Genomic DNA, 19,067 nt, shown 5'->3' with positions numbered 1-19,067 from the left:
ATTGTGGTATATATTGATTCATCATCTACTTTATATGTAGAGTCAGTAGTATATGTTTTATTGTACACATACCCAATTTTTGTTACATATCTGACACTGCTGCTTTTTTTAAGAGTCAACATTTGTTAGACTTTTCTGTAGTTTTGGAACAAAAGATTGTTATTATCAAGTTCATAATTGTGCAGTAGTTTAGACAGTTATTGTTATTTACTCTTTGCACGGCATTGAATGAATGCAGGAGGTATGTTTGTTTAATTGTGTTTGTGATTTTGGGTAATTCTTATTAATTTGATGAGTCACAAAAGAATTTCAATCCTTTCAGATTGGCTCAAATCTCCAATACATGTATATACCAACCACCTGAAATAGGAGGCTGCCGAAACCAGAGGTATTATTGAGTCCCGGGTTAACTAGCTAGACAGCTGATAACTGATTGATTAATTACTAGGTGTAAATAGGTCATTAGCAACTAAAGGTGAGATTAATGGACTCAGTAAACAGCATAAGTATGGATAATGACTCTACCGAATGTGTGAAGAAGGTCTATAGGTTTTAAATTCCAGGATATCATTCTTTTTTGTAATCGTTTCATGGCATTTTTGAAGGTGAGTCATCATGTGGTCCCTGGACCACAAACTTTTTGTTTATTTGTTTATACTTTTAAAAGTGCAGCAGATCGGAATTTCGGATAGAAATAGCAATTTAGGAAGAAAAAAAATGGAGATTAGTAATCTGATAGGTTAACTGTTCGATAGGAAATAACGAAAACTTTCTAGCTTTTCATTCTTTCTTTTCATCATTTCCTTCAATTTTATGTTTTTTTAGTATAATTATCAAGATATCAGAGTTACATTTAGTAACATTGACATGTATTTTGGGGAAATTGTTATCTACTTGTGCAGTAGTGCTGTTTGGAATGTATGGAGATTCTATGCTCAATTTCATTTTGGCTATTTTTCTTTGAGGCATCTTTCTGCAAAAGTGTATTTTTGTATCTTCAGACCCTCAAGTCCCTAGCATTCTATCTGTTGACCTGTGACCTATATTCAATCCTACATTTTGTCAACAAATAGAGATACAAATCTATGAGCTTATTTTGGAAAGAAACAATCCATTGCTGTCGTAGTTTCGTAATAATGAGGATGAATTGTCTGTAATTGTTCAACATTTTTGGAAATGACATACCTGGAATTTAATCTGAACCATATTTTCTCAAATGAACCCCATTGCTCTTTCTCTCTCATGCCTGGGAGATATACTGGTTCTGTTTTTGCTACAGAGATTGTTTATGTCCAAAACATGTTGGCCTGCTGGTGTTCTTGAGTAACCCTTTTCTTCGGCTTTGGTTGTAACCATGGTAACTGCACATCTTGGGTACCACCAGTGAACCGATAAACAGGTTCATCGTGTGCTCTGACCGCTGTCCTACTTCTCCTCTGCTTCTCTAGACGTCATCTTCAGGGTATGGGTCTAGGAGTTGACGTCCGTCCGACTGCCCCGCCACGGTGATGTAGGACGCACTGCCTCGGAGAGCATTCCATCACATTAAAGCTCTGTGCAGTACTGAGCAATCTCGATTGAGAAAATTCAAAAGGAATTTCTCTCCATTCAATCCAATACAAACAGGAAACTTATCCACACACCACTCGTGAATCATTTACAGTGAATAAGGCCAAGATGGCATTGTGCTTACCGAGGGGTACGATTCAATGCATCATTATCCCTAGTAAAGTACACAATCTTATGATTGATAATTTTCACTTGGTTTTCTGAAAATTGTTTCACAAAAGACCAGTGTATACCTATTATTCCATTATCTCCCTCTGATATGTCTGAGCCCTAGGATGATTGCAACTGTTGAAGCTCTAAAGATAATTTGATTTAGATATAAAAATGAGGTGTCTGGGTTATTTGAGAGGATTGATTGGGCCATTTTCAAAGTTAAAAAGACTTATAAATCAATGAAGAGCAAGTGCCATCCCTTTTTGAACGATTGCATTGGAATGTTGGATTAATGCACCGGGTTGATATTGAGACCCTGGATAATGGCTATGAGTAATCAGAACCAGGATCACATACTAAAAGACAAAATGAGAAAGATACAAGGAGACAGAGAGACCAAGAGAGAGAAAGAGAGAGAGAGAGAGAGGGAGAGAGGTAGAACAAGAAATGGAGAGACAGATACAAAGAGAGAGACAAATATATATTAAAGACAGGGTAAAACAATTAATATAGGAGACATTGATGGAGAGAGAGAGGGATCATATTTTGCATTCAAATTTTTAATATTTCTTTTTCAGCATTCAGGAAGTCAGTGTGGGAACAGCCCACCCAAGCAATCACACGGCCATACAGCTAAATTGACTTAAACAAAAATGATTTGTGAGGAAACGATCTGTGCAACATGATTCGCAAGGTCAGCTTCCTCCAGTGCAGTTGTAACTCATAGAAATTTGATGTAAATTAGAAAGAGTTATGGGCTGTACAGATTTGAAAAGGCCATCGCAAATTGCATAGTGATCATTTCTGCACTGTTGGTTTTGCCTTTGTTCTGATAATGTATCTCTTAGTGAGCTATAGAATAGTAAGGGGGTATTTCCCCATTATTTTTCCTCTTTTCTGCCTTCTTACCCCCCCCCCCCCCCAAAAAAAAAAAAAAAAAAAAAAAGAAAAGAAAAAAAGAAGTATGAAATTGATCCAAATAAGCTCCTAGTTCTGATGAATGATAACTACATTCGAGTGATGAGGGATTTGGCTCTTTGCAGCTCTAAAATAGCTTTGGTAAAACAATGAATAAAAACTGCTAAAAGGGAATCTCTTCTATTTTTTGTAGTAAATGCAGCAGGGGCTCTAGCATACAGAATAGTTATTTTATCTGGTTCTGATATTACAACAGTAGCAAAGCATAATTCTCACATAATCAAAGAAAAACTATTCTAAATATTCATATTGGACATCACAGATAATGACATCTGCCAAACAACTTTGATGTAAATTTCTAGAATTATTTACATCAATTAGTGCTAAAGGCCCATTAACATGTAAGAGGTAAGGCCTCAGAAGTGCGCTTCAGTGTGGTCCCATCAATTGTCTATTTTGACTGTTGATTGAATCAATTGGATAGAAAAGAAAGGGTGTTAAAGAGAATATTAAGGTGATGTCCATGAGAAGTGTGTGTAGTGACCATGGATCTTGTTTCTTTGTCTCTCGCCCCTTCAGGATGTTTTCTCCTCAAACACTTCCTAACATCTTGCTCCTATTAAGAGAAACTTGTCCTAATATAGCGGAGATTTCAACTTGTCCACTCCCCCCCCCCCCCCTCTCTCTCTCTCTCTCTCTCTCTCTCTCTCTCTCTCGGTTCGGTGTAAACACACAGCTATCAAAGTTACCACTTTGAGCATATTGCAGACTGTTTTGTTAAATATGGAGAAGAATTGAATATATTTGGAATGATAACAGAGGTACAACTTCAAACACATTCCTGGTTAGAAATTGATGGAGAAATGGGGAAAAAGTCAAATATGATTGTTTATTTTTGTACTGCTTTTTGTGAATTTTGTTTTTGTTCTTGTGCGAGATGAGTGTCTGGGCGAGTGTGTGTTTAGAAAACTTTTACAGCAGGCCAGACTTGTAAATGAATAGGTGGTAGTTATTTGTTTGTCAATTGTATTCATATATAGCTCAATTCTTTTCTCAGTGGAGAGCTACTGGCCTCACAGAGAATTCAAACAATTGTGGTGGTGGTCACCAAGTGCATTACAGACCTTGCTTGCTGTATAGTAGCACTGCCCTGGTTGGGAGTCAAACAATGTGTTTCCGAACATTATCAGTAGAACATGATCTCAGTGAACATACCTTGAACAAATTTCCTGTACTTTTTTTTACCTGTTGTACATTGAAACATAAGTTTGTATCTCTGTTAGAGCCACTCCTGTGACTTGAACTGCAGTCAGATGGTATAAAGAAGAGGAGTGTGTCTGAAGATAAGGAAACAGCGGGATACTTGACTGCATATTTAGTCCATTAAAATCAAGGAACTTCAGATTTATCTAGTTCCTAAAGCAATAGAAACTACATGAGTAAAATGAGAGCAAGGAGATAGTTTGTAGCATCAAGTTTACATTTGTATTACAAGCAGCTGGGGATTTCAATTATTAGATAATAACCCAGCTTGGTGTCATTATGTTTAATTATATCTGATCCACCGTAGCAAGTCAGCAACCATAGTTAACTTGAAACAGAGTTTGGTTTTGTCAATCTTTTTCATGAGTGCTAATGCTGATAATTAGACAATTTTAGAAGTGAATAGAGGAAAGGATCATGAAATAATAGCACCGACTGTTTTGTCTAAAAATACATTCTATTACCGGTAGTGCATATTGTAATTAACCCATTGCGCACAGGAACCAGGTAGTCCCTGTTGTAAGCCTATGAAGTATTAAGTTGTCATTAGGGTAAAGATCTAAGTGTAACTACACAATATTCTTTCTTGTTTTAAAAAAATGATCAGCAGTGCATGTATGTTAACTTCCTTGGAATACTCAGTTGGATGATTTAAGTTAGATTCCATCTCAAGAAATTCCATCAACTCTGACAGCAGTAGGCCTACTAGTACTCAGTGCAGTGACCTATATATAACAGTGAAACCCTCCATGCTAATAAGATAATAGATTGATTTTGATGTTCTCCAAGAAAATAGATCATTGCTTAGGCTTGTATGTCTTATCCAGGCGTAACATGATTACAGGCATTGGAATAAGATTACATCTTCCACTAGATTAATTGTTTTGTAATGACAGTTGTACGTTCAGGAAAGCATGAAGCTCACTGTGATACTACGGGGGTAGTTCACATTCTCTGTTTACAAGTTTTAAAACTTATCTCAACCAGTCTTTAGAAGATCTTCAGAAGATAGCTGTTTTTCTTTGTTTTTCATTGATTTGAAATACTTTGTAAATGTTTGCTCTCACTTCCCTGCCAATTGAAGCTGTGTTAGAAACAGATATTACTCTCTCTCTCGTGTAAATGTACCACTTTGCTGAAAATATGCAACTGTTGCATCTATATGTGAACTCCTCTGATCAATTCCGAGTGAACATAAGGGATTTGTAAGTAATCCTCATGTTCTGCTCGGTTGCTCATTTGTCATGCTTCTCCCTCTGTCAGTATTTACCTTCATTTGATTCCATTTAAATGAGTTGTGATGAAAGGAGCACGGGAACCATGCACGACTAATACTGCGCTAGTGAGGAACCTGTAAAGTATAGACTACGTGTATGCATGCAGGTTAAAGGGAATAGTCAGAAATTATTTTAACCCAGCAGAGTCAGTTTATGTCTATTCCTTATACATGTTGGCCCTTTCTTCATTATAGCCATGTACATATAACTGATAATTTTGTTGTTTTGTAGATGATATATAAGTTAGACATCACAATCTCATCAAAAAATGCTATAAAGCACAACATTTAAAAGAGCTTTTGGGCTTTGCACTGGCTTATTATGGAAACATACTCATTAACCACAGTTTAAATTGCAGTGCTGCCATGTCAGGCAATTGCATCACTCTCTTCTCCAAGCAGTAAGAAATGACCCACGTTTTTGTTCTTCTCTTATCTTTTTAAAGAATATATGATAGCCATTAGGTTCAATTGTGTATATATGCTGCTTAAGCATAATAGACAATTACATTCTACCAACTTCTATGAATTCACTTCTCATCCATTCTGTGCTGAAGCCACTCTTTGTATTGGTCAAGTAAGACCACTGTCCACCACTGTCCAGTGGTCTTACTTGACCAGGTTCAGAGATTTAATGTATCGTAAGGATGACAATACATGCAGTGTAGCTTATTTCCTGTCACCAAGGCTAGACAAGCACAATTTATCGACTGGAAAGCTGTGAAATGAATAAAATGCCTCAGAATATATCTTGATTTGAGTTTTTAATGCAGACTGTTGAAAAGAATTAAAGAAATGTAGAACGTTTTTAACTAGAACTAAAAAGCACTGCTTCCTGTGTAAGACTATGAAGATTTGAGCAATGCAACATTGGCATATAAATTGGGAAGAGATGGAGATAGATAAGGAGTGTAGAGGAGAGATATTGTTAATATACCCCCTATATGAGCAGAGAATGGTGCCCGAAAACCTTCAAGTTCACTTTCCCATGCCCTGTTTGGGTATAGAAAGCCAGTCAAATTCACATACACCAAGACACAGACAGAGATTTATGGGGGTTAAGTCTGGGGCTTTAGAAGGGCAGTAATCCTCTTTTAGGTTTTAAACCTAAGAAATGATGGGTGGGTTATGTTGGTTTGACTGCAGCCATAGAAGGAATCATCCATCTAGGTCTTAGGATAGAGAGGTTGAGACGTAAATGACAGAGGGAGATGGAAAGAAAGAGAACGAATGAAAAAGAGATGAAAAGGAATGAGGGATGAAAGAAAACCTCATTGAGGGACCCAAGACAATACTTCATGCTCATCATTTACACATCGTTAGCTGCTTGCAGGAAGGCCATTGGAGCTATGTATTGTCAATGACAGTAACTTCCTTCTTGCGGGAAGCCGAAGACGTATCTGTTTCATGCATGGAGTAGGATGCTGTGTAGCTCCTGCACCAATGCTTTAGAGACATATAATAATAGTACAATGACATATTGTCTGTTGACAGCTAGAAGGACATTACCTCAAGTCACAGACCTAATGCCTTTCTGAATCTCATCATGAGATAAAGTTCTGTTTATTTCCGAAAATGTTCTTCATTATAATATATTTATTGGACAGAGACAATAGGAGCGAGATTCATGTGCTATTATTACTTTCAGCTTCTGTTTTTAGCACCTAGCTCCTGACTGAAATCATTTGAGTCATATGCCCCTGGAGCTTGGCCTACAGGTGTCAAAGCTGTTTCAATAATGTACCATGTGTTGCTTCCTGTAACTCTGATCCATCCCATGCATACTTTGGCAGGGACGACCGAAAACAGAAAAAAAAGAAGGAAAACAAGAAGAAAACCTGTAAACCTGGTCCAGAAATACTGTAACCAGTGCGGATTCTGGGTCAGAGCAACACACGATCAAATCCTGATAATATTTTGACAAATGCTCGATTCTGAGCCCAACCCTCTCCGTGCAGGTATCGGCTTACCTTCTGGTACCTGTACAGGTCTGCGAGGGTAGGGCGTAGATGTTCAGGTGCGCAGGGGCACATTCCACGCTTGTTGGGAAGTTGAATCTTAGGTGTGGTGGAAGGGATTGGGGTTGGGGAAGGGGGCATAGGTATAAAGGGGTGGGGGCAGGGTGTAGTGGAATTGAAGCACTGGTTGGGTTAAGGTGGGGGCAGGGGTATTATGAGGTAGGGGCAGGGATATTATGGGGTTGGGCATAGTGGAGGGTGGGTAGGTGTATGGTGGGGAGATGGGGGCAGGGGAAGATAGCATTTGGACAGGGTATGATTAGATACAAATCAAAATAGACTTTCCCTAATAAATTCACTTAATTCCAATTAAATTTTTGAATGACAGTACTGATAATATCAAACAACTTTTTATTGCATTACTGCAAATGGTGCATATCCACCCATATAATTTTCTGTCAAATTGACAGTTTTATGACAATCCAATAAAACCCACATCATCTGTCAGTGGATGAACTTCTATTGTTTACATAGGCTCACGTGGTGTTTAGCTCAATGCCTGTTGGGTCAGCCAACATACTCCAATAGGCGATACCTCCCCTTCCACCCCTGCTTATTTTCAGCATCCTGATGATGCCCCTGCTACCCAGGTGATGGGGATAAAATGTGAATCAACTACAGACAGTATTACACCTTTGAACTTGGTTCAGGCCTGGCATCCTAGGCTAGAGAAGGAGTGCCAGAAAGCAAATGGAAATACCCGCCAGGTACTCGGGTACTAAAATAAGGCTTTGACTAGTAGTATATCTGCGGGTAGGTTTACTTGTATCAAACTTAGGATGAGATCTATGCAGAGGAGTAAGTGAAAAAGTAAGTGATGTGAAGGAAACTATTTTAAAGATCCATGCATATAGATTCCTACAGCTGTTAAGAGCAAGAAAGGCATATAGCTCTCTCCAAAGTCAACAATGTTTGCACTCTTTTTGGCAATGCCAGCAGACAATATTAAAACACAATTATACAGACATGTTTTGCCTGCTATTGTGTTATATTTGTATTAATGCCTACAGCTCTCATTCATTGGAATGTTATTAGGAAATGGAAGTACATGATATGTTAATGATATATGTATTGCAACCCCTCCCTCCTCCTCAAAAAGAAAATATTTAAAAAAGAAAATATAAAAAGAAGAAGCTATATATGAGGTCTGGGAATAATAATAACATTGTCGCATTGAAAATAAGGCATGCTTATGAATGATTTTACAGCACAACCAGAACTTAATAATTTCAGAAAAATGACAACTGACAAAAAATTGTTCCGGTATTTTAAATTGCTTCAATAGTTTTGTAGGTAAGTAAGTTATACACATGAAAGGTGATTTAAAGAGCAGTTGTAGTTGAAAGCGATTATCCCCCACCATGCATTCAGACTGAGCATTGTCATTGCTCCTAAGTCCATTCATTACAGAAACTAGGTTATGAACTTGCAAGGATATGACACTCCTAGATGAACATTAGACAGAAGTATGTCATCCTGATATACGGCTTTCAGTCCGATGAGCATTATCAATGACTTGCTTTTAAAAAAATGGATCAATGCAATTTCATCATCTGTTATTCAGAGAGGCTTTAATGGCATTCCTCTCGCAGATAAACTGGACCAATTTCTATCAATCATGTTAAAATGAGCATGGATTTTTGCCAGGTCATGACCGGTTAACTTCCAGCAGAATCTCTCAGAAACCAGCGCCCTGTCACAAATTCAGACGTGAAAATTAAGACTTTCCTTCCAGGAAGAGGGTTCCCTGAATTGAAATATTTCAACACTTCCCCCTTAAAGTGGTATCCTGCATGGTTAGAGAAGGAAAACTCGTCAAATCATGTTGGTGCTTGGACGGGGAGTGGGTATGTGAAGCAAAAAATATAAGGCTTGGCTAAAAGCATTGATGAGCACATCATACCAGCACATTTAAACTTTGAGATGGTATATCGAAAATATGATTTATTATATCTGTTATTAGGTATTAATAAACTGTATCAACAGCAGAAAGAATCATGAATATTATTCACAGTTTCTCTCGTGTTCGCTCTCTGTTACTCTCTTTCTTTCTCTCTCACTCTGTCTCTCTGTATCTATCTCTGTCCCCCTCTTAATTTGCCCCCTTCTCTCTCAGCCTTATTTCTATTTATGTTTTTTTGTGGTATCCAAAATCTACAAGATAGTTTTGATCTATCGTATAGCCTTAGGGTTACTAGAATGTGCTCCTTCTCATTTTTAGGCGTACAGGTCTACAAGGACTCATAGTTTATCAATGTGATGTCTGAAATTAGAATGACTCTGCAAAGGGGGCATATGCAGCTGCAATATCCTTAGTTTCATCCTTCCTATAAAGATCAGGGTAAATTACCAAATTTCTCCTGTGATGGCCCTGATGGGGTAATATTTCAGTTAATTCGATAGGGATATATTTGTGGGGAATTGTCTGTCCTCATAACAAATGTAAAGAAACCTATATGTTCAAGAACTTGTTTTTTTTATGAGTAGTGTGAACACAACTTTTGTCCAAAAAAAAAATGGGTTGGTGTCAGACCAAGAGCTATAAAATATCTGTCAAAGGTGACCTTGGTCGTAAACTACTCCCCATTACTCCCATCGAAATACTAACAATTTATCCAAGCAAGAAATAGAATAATGCTTCTTTTATTATTGGCAGAGTTTAAAAGGTTCACCGCCAAGTCCCCTGCTCTTGACAGAGATGTGGTTTGACCAAATCAGACATTTATTTTTCTTTCTCTCTCTCTCTCTCAATCTAATGTGGTGAGGGGAAGATAGATTCTGGACTTAAAGTTTGAGCCCTTAAATATTCATGTACATGTATAGGCCTACTGTACTTGAGAAGTGGATAATATAGTTTATCTCCTTGGTTTAACCTTCAGTAACCCTGAGTGGTTACTGAACTAAGCTTTGGGGGTATGAAATCATTTAGTAATCTAAAGGATGAAGTATTTACATGTAACAATTATGTATCATGTGCAGTAGTTTATATTAAAGATAAAGACCAGTTATGATCATGCGATTACACTGTGAAAGAAACGTTGTGGAATCGATCAGAAAAGGTTGATCATCTAGCATATAAGTATTGGTGTGCACTGCAAGGTTCTGGAATCATCAAAATGATAAGAAATTTGGCCCAGTCTTCGTAAAGTTACAAGCACTGTACACAGAAAGATGTACATGGAATTACGCACACGTGCGCGACACATGCGTTTATCTCTCACAGTCCAATATATAAACTAATTTACCAAATATATCAATTAGTAGGCGGTTTCCCAGCAAAATTTTTATCGTCATGTATTAGTCAAAACATATTCTTTCACATGATTGGTAATAAAGAGCTTCCATTTCATTTTTTGAAATTGGGGCGTTTCCAATACATTACTGGTCATTACCTTTAAAGTAGTAGCTGTGCTATATAAATTGATCTAATTATTATTATTGTTAGTAGGAGTGGTAGTAGAACTCCACATATATCATCATGCTAGTCACCATATTCTTTGAATGCACACAATGTGTGCACCATCACTCTCCACTTTGATGGAGTATGCTAACAATCTGGATGCTAGGATACTAAACTTCTTTTCTTGGTTAGGAAGAGGTTGGCAATTGTAGTTTGTATTTGTAATGTCTGTAGCTACTTCTGTGGTTATCTGCAAGTTAGTATCTCCTATCAAGATCTTATATAACACAGAAAAATATGAGCATTTTCCTACACAACATTCAAGGGTGCCCTCTTAGGCAGTTCTTTGTTGTTCAAATAATACACAAGCTCATGACATTCACAGATCGAGAGGATATGAAACCATCTATTTACAATTACAGATCCATGTAAATCAAAAGAAATTTGACATTGATTAAAAGTGTTCATTTCCGCATGGATATACTTCATAGTAGGTCATACTAGGTCCTTTTATCAAGTTGAATATTGGTCATTGTTTAGACACAGGCTGCGTCAATTTGTTTTTAGGGGGGGGGGGGCGTCATATTTTGTCAAAGATACAGGAATGGGGCTATGGTTGTGATTGAGTAACTGTAGGGTTAGGGATATGAATAGTGTTTGATCCGAGGTTGAATTTAGAAACTTGGTTGTAGGGTTACGTAGTTACCGCCTAGCATGTATTGTACAAGTGATGTTGTAGAGAACATCTGGCCAAAGTATTACCATCAAAACCTGAATGCCTGTCACTCGCTTCATTCCGTTTCCGAAAGGTATTCATTCAGCGGAATAATTGATGAAATGATTGGCAGCTAGGACATGAAGTAGAAGTCCGAAGCTGGCTGGAGTGACCTCCACGAATGCTTCCAGCTCAGTAGAGTAACATGGCTAGACTGTTCCTCTCATGGTCAACTGCGGGTCAACACCAGGTCACTCGTTTGCTACATGATCATTACATATGGAGTACCTGGCCATTAGACTTGGGCCCCCTGTAGACAAAATTAAGTACTTCCTTCAGACTTTAGTGGCAGAAAACTTTAAGTTAAATGTCAAACTCTGTGCTAATAATATCATATATTATGAAAACAAAGCATTTTGGTGGATTATAAACTTCTATTTATTAAAAAAAAGATATCCAAGAAATGGAACCTATGAAAGTGAACTTAACAAAATGATGAGTAGTTCCAAATGAAAGATATAGACCCTAGGGCCTAGTGAAAAGGATGTAAACCAGATTCATTTCTGAATATTTTAAATTATGATTGTGTAGATTTGCAATTGTTTCAGTTGGTAGAAATAATTGAATTATAATCCTAAGAGCCAGTTCTATGCACTAATTTCCTATACAAAGTTTCATATGTATGTATATGGAAAGCTTCTGGTTTTTACATTTACCAAGTTTTTTGGGTATTGTTTAAGGCTTGCTTGTTTAGGATGGATTAAGAATGATCCCTATACTAATGCCCTTCAATATCATTTGAGCGCCATGTGTTAAGACCAGTAGACAATGTCAAGACCCTTTGTATTATTTGCGATCAGAATCTGTTAATGATTGATAAAGTAAGTAAGATTGGCTATGCGGCCATCTTTTGAGCTCACAACACACCAGCAGTCTCCTACATTTTACAATTACGAACTGCAGGACAGAGTAAAATAGAAGAGTAGTATCCTAAACAGTAAATCTTGCATCAAGTTCTCAATGTGCTTCTCACCAATCATCATAGAGGCATTGACTCCATCCAGACCAAGGGACCAATAAGCAGGAGTGGTAATAACTTCCTTGCCATTGCCCGGTTTCCTATACCCCTGCTCTAGAAAGATCAATGCATTCACACTTGAATGAAAATAGATCAGACGTAAAAATAGTTTGCAGTCTCCTTGAGTGTTACCTATCTTGTTTTGTTGTGAGTCTGGAATCCATTTCCATCCATGGCATGAGTAGTGGAACACTCTGAATTTGTGCTTTATCTATAAAGCCTGAATTAAAAATATAAACAAATAGCTGTATGTGACTAGGTTTTGAGCTGTAATTAAAACTCATAAATATCCTTGATATTGTGACATTTGTTCCACCAGAATGGCTCCACAGTAACATTTCTTTTGCTAGCTGAATTCTTAACTTCAACCTCTGACCGAACACTCAACCTTTCCCGAACCCCAAACCCAACCTTAAATCAAAATGCAACCCTAACCACAACCCTACATTTTTGATTGAATATTATGAATTAACAGAAAAAATGTTATGTCACCTTCTAGATGAATATTCAGCAGGACAGATAATCTTGTAGAGGCATTTTTGACTGAGGAGTAAAATTAGGGGGATTGCGATAGGAGTCTTTATACTACACATTTAGAAGTCAACTTCTTGAAGTTCTTTCTTTTTCTTCTAATACTAGCTGGCAACCTAAAAAAGAATGAATCTAAGAGCTTGCATTTTTTAACATTACAGTCATCTGTTAAGCGTCATTGTTGCCCTGAATGAGCTTACTCAAGCTAAAGAGCATTAGTCTAGAGTTTATTTGTTTACACTCCAACGCATTCACAAATACACTTGAAAAGACAAGTTCAATGTTTGAACATAGCTTAATGTTCCCCCATTGTGATATACACATTTTTAAAGGTAAACTCTTGTGCATTTTCTGTTAAAAGGTAGTATTCAGGTTTTGTAAAAAAAATGATAAAAGCACTGATTGTCAATTGGAAAGAAAAGCTATTGAAGACAACTCTGAAATAAATAATCCTGATTTATTGATGATATATATACTTCATGAGAAAAGATAGGTGTATCTGAAGAGTTATTGCATGGTAGGAGGGTCCATGGTTATTGTTAAAATGAGACTGGACTCCAATTTAAGTGAAACACTCTCAGTGCAACTTTTTTTCTTCATGTGTGTGGTTATATAGCCTTGTTCTGACACAGCAAAGGCAAAGGTCAAAATAGTTTCATAAAGTCCAATTTCTCGGACAAATTGAACCAGAAAATAAAAGTACAGAGAAAGACCAAAATCTTATTGGGTTGAAGGCCGGAGCTTGTAACGAGAGCCCTCGCTTGACCTAAACCATACATCAAAGTAGACCTATCAGTTAAAAAGAGCAATCAATTGTACTGAAAGCATATTGAGTTAATGACCATGTAATTGCCAGCTGATGATCAAATTACTGACCAAAACTTGTCGAATATTTAAGGGTGTATTGCAGTTTGAATATAATTTTTACACAAGCACAACACATAACACAAACCTATTTTTCACGAAAATATAAATACATGGTTATGTTAATGGTTGTTGTAGGGAAGTTTATGATGTAGAGTAGTTTATGATTTATCTCAGTCTGAAATTTTCAGTGAGAAAGGAAAACTCACGGTGTATTAAATCAAAAACATATTTTGAATACATGGTGATGTTACAGGTTTGGATTTGGGTCAAATATTTCTTTTTGTGAAAAGATTTACCATTGGTTGCATTGATCTGTATAGATATTTAAAGTTTGGGTGTTCAGTTGATTACTCTCAATGACAATATAAGGTGTTAATCATGGATTTGGTATTTATATGGTCTCCCATTAAAAAAAAGCTGCTTAACAGCATGAAATTGACTTTTGTATCTTCCAAATTCTTGTAAGTAGTTCATGGCCATTATCTTCACACTCCTGGCTGTCTTTAAGCTGTAAAAGTATGCAGTCAGTCAGTTAAACAAAGAGATTTTTGAAGGAAGCTACAAAGACATGTCTTTTGAATTATTCCTTTTGTTGTGGTATTCATTTTCATGCTACATGAAAGCTTGCGGTTTTGCCATTGACTTAACTTCCCCATTGTTACCTTTTGGGTTCAAATGTACTATCTTCTTCTGACATGCAAGCAATAAAGACCATGCATATTTTGTTGATGGTTCTGATGAAATTCACATTGCAAAGAAAAAAGTTATCAGATCAATGCTGAATATTGAGGCAAATGTCATAAGACTGACAAAAGTAGCAATAAAATTGCGTAACCATATCGAACTGCATTTGCTTTCCAAAATAAAGATAAGCACAAAAAATAGCTAGATTTGAGCTAGCTATTTAAATAGAATCATCACTGTAGTAGATTGATCCAAATTTTTACAAACATATCACTCAAAGTGTAAAGGAATAGAAACAACTCTCAGTGATTGCAAGCAATCTTACCACTTTGAAACCAGTTTTTTGAAACGTGGCAGCTTATAATTTCAAGGTTGAACCACACAAACATTTCCACAAGTGTTGATGTGATTATCTGAATTAAGCAGAAATGAAAACAGAATTACTCTAAATGAAGGTAATCTGTAAATTACTTGCAATATCACCAATTTCTTTAAAGAAACCATCCGCTGGCTTAACCCTAGAATTAGTTGTAATCTGATTTCTTAAAATACTCCACTTGTTGTCTGCCATAGTATTTGCTGTACAGTTGACAGATATCTGGCCATTTTTAACAATTTTATAGTGTAAGATTTATTTCTGATTGTTCATGTCAATAGAATTATGACCGATTATAAATCCCCTTGGAATGCTCTTAAACTCTTACAAAATATAGAGTAGAAAAGGTTCTCTGAGATTTTTGTTTTGGTGGGAATTAATTCTGGCGGTTTTATGCCAGGTTGAGTTGAAGTAATGGATGGCTTTTCCTTTTAAAGTTCAGGCAATGAACGAAGGAGAATTCTTTCTTGTGGTTCCATGCTGAGGTGGAGCAATGTGATGACTTTTCTTGAATAAAAGAGTTTGGTTTTACTAGAATAAGAACTTTTTGTAGAAGAAAAAATGCAGTGGCTTGAAAGATGTTTGGTATGTGATGGTCTTGAATGAGTGTTGAAGGTCTATAGTGGAGTAGAGTTCCACCCACCAGACCTCTATTCATCAAGCAGCCATTTGGGGTCTCGTTTATCTCGATGACTCATGGCCTACACAAACACGTATGAATGGAGCACACTGTGTTTATGTTTACAGTCTGTCAGACATTTATTCATATGACCAGGGACTTCTGATATGACAGACATTTATTCAAATGACAATCCAAAAATAGCCAAAACTGATTAGGAATTATGTCAAAAAAGTTTTGAAAAAGTGAAAAATGCACTGTGTGTTTCATTCTTGTTGGAGGAGTCATCAAGTCGCGAAAAAGAAATGTAACTGGCCGTATCTTTTCTTTGTACTGAGATGAATAAAGGGAATGATGAGATATAATATAAAAAGGAATAACCACTGTAACCACAGAAAATCTTCATTGTAATCTTCATTGTAAGAAGATTGATCACTTCTTTGAACAGTGAAAGATACCATCCAAATGACACCCACTCCCCACAACAAACATTGAAGAGAAGAAATGAGAAAAGTTTTGTGGTTTAAACAGAAGCATCAGTCCAAATCTTTCTCATATGAAGAAGAGTATTGTTGCATGTTTTCAAATATTATTTTATTGGGTTGAATTCAAGATCTTTGGTTTGACAGGCAGAAGTGCCAACTTGCCTCCTAAAACAAATTATCCCCACCTTCTCAATGTTACTGTTATTATGAATGACCAACTAATCTTGTTAAGATGTTGAAGTAGAATACATATAAAGCATGGCCTTTTCTTTTATCCCAGTCTTGTTACACCCAACTTCTCTACAGTAACTTGGCTGCACTAGCTGGAGGAATAGCATGAGTACCACTTTAAAAAAAAGTAATTGTTGTACAGAATATTTAACTCCTATATGATCACCCGATTTGGATAAACTTGTCTGTACTGGTAAATAGCAATTCACAAATAATTGTTTTAAAAAAATAATCATAATGGTTTAAGGAACTGTGAAGTTTGAACATTTACTGGTGCAATATATAGTTTGAATTACTCTTATAATTTTATTCTCATAGAATTTCAACCTGACCTACCACTAAATTTTTATTATATTTTAAATTTTTTTCTGTTTGAACCAGGACGATAAAAATGGAGTAAAAGTACAAAGAAATTTCCTCACTTTCAGCTTTAAGCAACCAGACTTGCAACAATACCGACTTCTGTAAACCGTGACACCGGCTGTGAAAAAAAGGGGGAAAATGGGAAGTTTTGCTAAAGTCCCGCATGTTGACAGAGTCACATGTATGTTTGCTAAGGTCCCTTAAGTCAGCGTGGAACCAGTGTTCCGAGTGAAAGTGATACGCCTCCAAACAATGGATCTAATCATTACCTCTTTTGGTTCCGTCGAGTACCTCCCTGACATGCAATCTCTTCCATACTCTGAGGCGAATCAAATAGGATTGTTTAGTGTGCACTCCATCATTAATTCTTGTTCTCCTCTAATAAACTTATGCTCCTCTAATAAACTTATGCTCGAATCTATTAGACTTCAAATTACATCTTTATGGGAAAGTTGTTTTCTTGTCTGGGGAAGTTTATAAGCCTGAAAGTGCAAGATGTGTCAAGACTATAAAAGGTTCCACATGTCGATTAGGATTAAGAAGAAAGTGTACTGCCACGTCCAAGTTTGGGTTGCTTGTATTCTCTGTCTTAGAATCTGTGGATTACTTTGTGAAATTGGCCCGTGGTATAATTTGTGTTTCCTTCATAACCCAATTTTATATATGTCACTTGCCTTGATTGAAGGTAAATGATTGAAACAAAACTCCTATGTGACTTTCAAAAGCTGCCTGTGTGTGGTCTGATATATTTTTGGGTCAATTTTTATGAAAAATTCCCCATGATTTGATTAGACCAAAATATGATTTTAAAAAGCTAATATTAATAAAGCCAAAGATTCCCCCTCTTTTCCAATTAGCAGTGGTGTGAGTCATATCTAGTTCTACTGTGGAGAGAGACCTTGGGTTAGAACTGTGTTAAGCTGGGAGGTACATACATACCCCTTTGAAGTTACCACAGTATAATTGTACCTGTCCTTATGGTATCTTCCAAATTGGCCTCATTATGACTTCTTGAAATTAGGCCTACTAGAAATGATATAATTGGCTTTAGATTTCAGCGCACAATCGATCTTGCTCAAGGTAATGCAATTTGTGAAGATAACTTTAAATTTGTTTGTTGTAAGGCCAAATCAATAAATAATTTCAATTTAATCTGCACTAATATAAATTTATTTTGAATGACTAAGAGAATGCTTTCAAGGTAGATCAAATCGTCTTATAAGATTAGTCCTACTTAATATAGTAATTTACATTACCCTTGTATATTGAATTTGCATTTCTTTTGTATATAATTGAGGTCAACATGTTATTAATTCTTGTGCAGTTAGTTGATCCATCCATGACCGCTTCTGCCTTTTACATTAATCTAATGAAGAAGTTTCAAAATTATCTAAGAGCATCAGATCTCTCCTAGGGTGTGTCCTAGCTGGCATGCATTCTACCTCAGCCCCCCCCCCTCCCACCCAACCAGCAATAAGATGGTGGTGGGGTGGGATGGATACCAGCCCCCAGCTTGCTACTGTACCATCCTAATCAGTGCAGTCATAACATGCCCCCATGTTGACCCCATAATGGTTTCTGGTCTGGTCTGGGCTGCAGATATCTTACCCATGATGATTTTGGCACCGTGCCCTGCCCTGTCTACCAACCTCCCAACCATCTCAAGACTTCCAGTGCCAGCTTATCCCAAGATGGTAGACAAGTATGCCCCCTGGTCGCATCTTACTAGTCCATTGAAATTGAAATCTTTATCCCTCCTCAGGAAGTGGGTAGAACTTCATCCACCCATGTGATGGAATTTCAGACCTGAACAGGTTTTTGCTTTTTTCATGATCGTCGTTATGTAGTAATTTTGATAAAGGATGCATGAAAAGGATTTCTATTCAGTGTTTCATACCCTCAACCCAATGATACAGATTAATACTAGAGCTTATGATTTCAGTCATTTGCAGACAGATATGTGTCATCAGTGATCAAAGTTCGTGGTTTCTGAATTAAACTTTATTCAATTGCATATTATTATCTCTTCAAGGTGAAATAAACGCTTAAATGGAATTGAAAAAAAGAAATCAGACTTACATTATACCCATCAGACCATGAGCTAGAAGTGAACAATGAAACAAATGAAAATATTGAAGAAAATTGTCTTGACCTACTTTCTTTGAATTTTTACTACCAAGATGAAAACTAAAGGCAGGAAAGATGACCCATTTTTCATTGAAATAAGATAAGTTTGAGTTACATGAAGCAGTGTAGCCATCCATGTCTCTGGTGACGAGGGAAGGTAGTGACGCCTCTACAATGGCTGGAATCCTGACTATGTCATCTATGTACTCGCACCGCTCCTACATGTCACTATCATTCTCAACATCGGCTTGATTCCTGCGTCACACCCCCCTCTCATGTCCCGACATCACTTTATCCGGGCCTTAATGGACCTGACTGGGCTGGTAGAGCCATCAGACAAGACCAGTCAATTAACAAATGTACATCATCATGTCAAGCTGGGGGAGTACATACA

This window comes from Strongylocentrotus purpuratus, unplaced genomic scaffold (genome assembly GCF_000002235.5).
Source record: "Strongylocentrotus purpuratus isolate Spur 01 unplaced genomic scaffold, Spur_5.0 spur5_scaffold_6, whole genome shotgun sequence".
Classification (NCBI taxonomy): domain Eukaryota; kingdom Metazoa; phylum Echinodermata; class Echinoidea; order Camarodonta; family Strongylocentrotidae; genus Strongylocentrotus; species Strongylocentrotus purpuratus.
Note: the sequence above shows the minus strand (reverse complement) of the source record.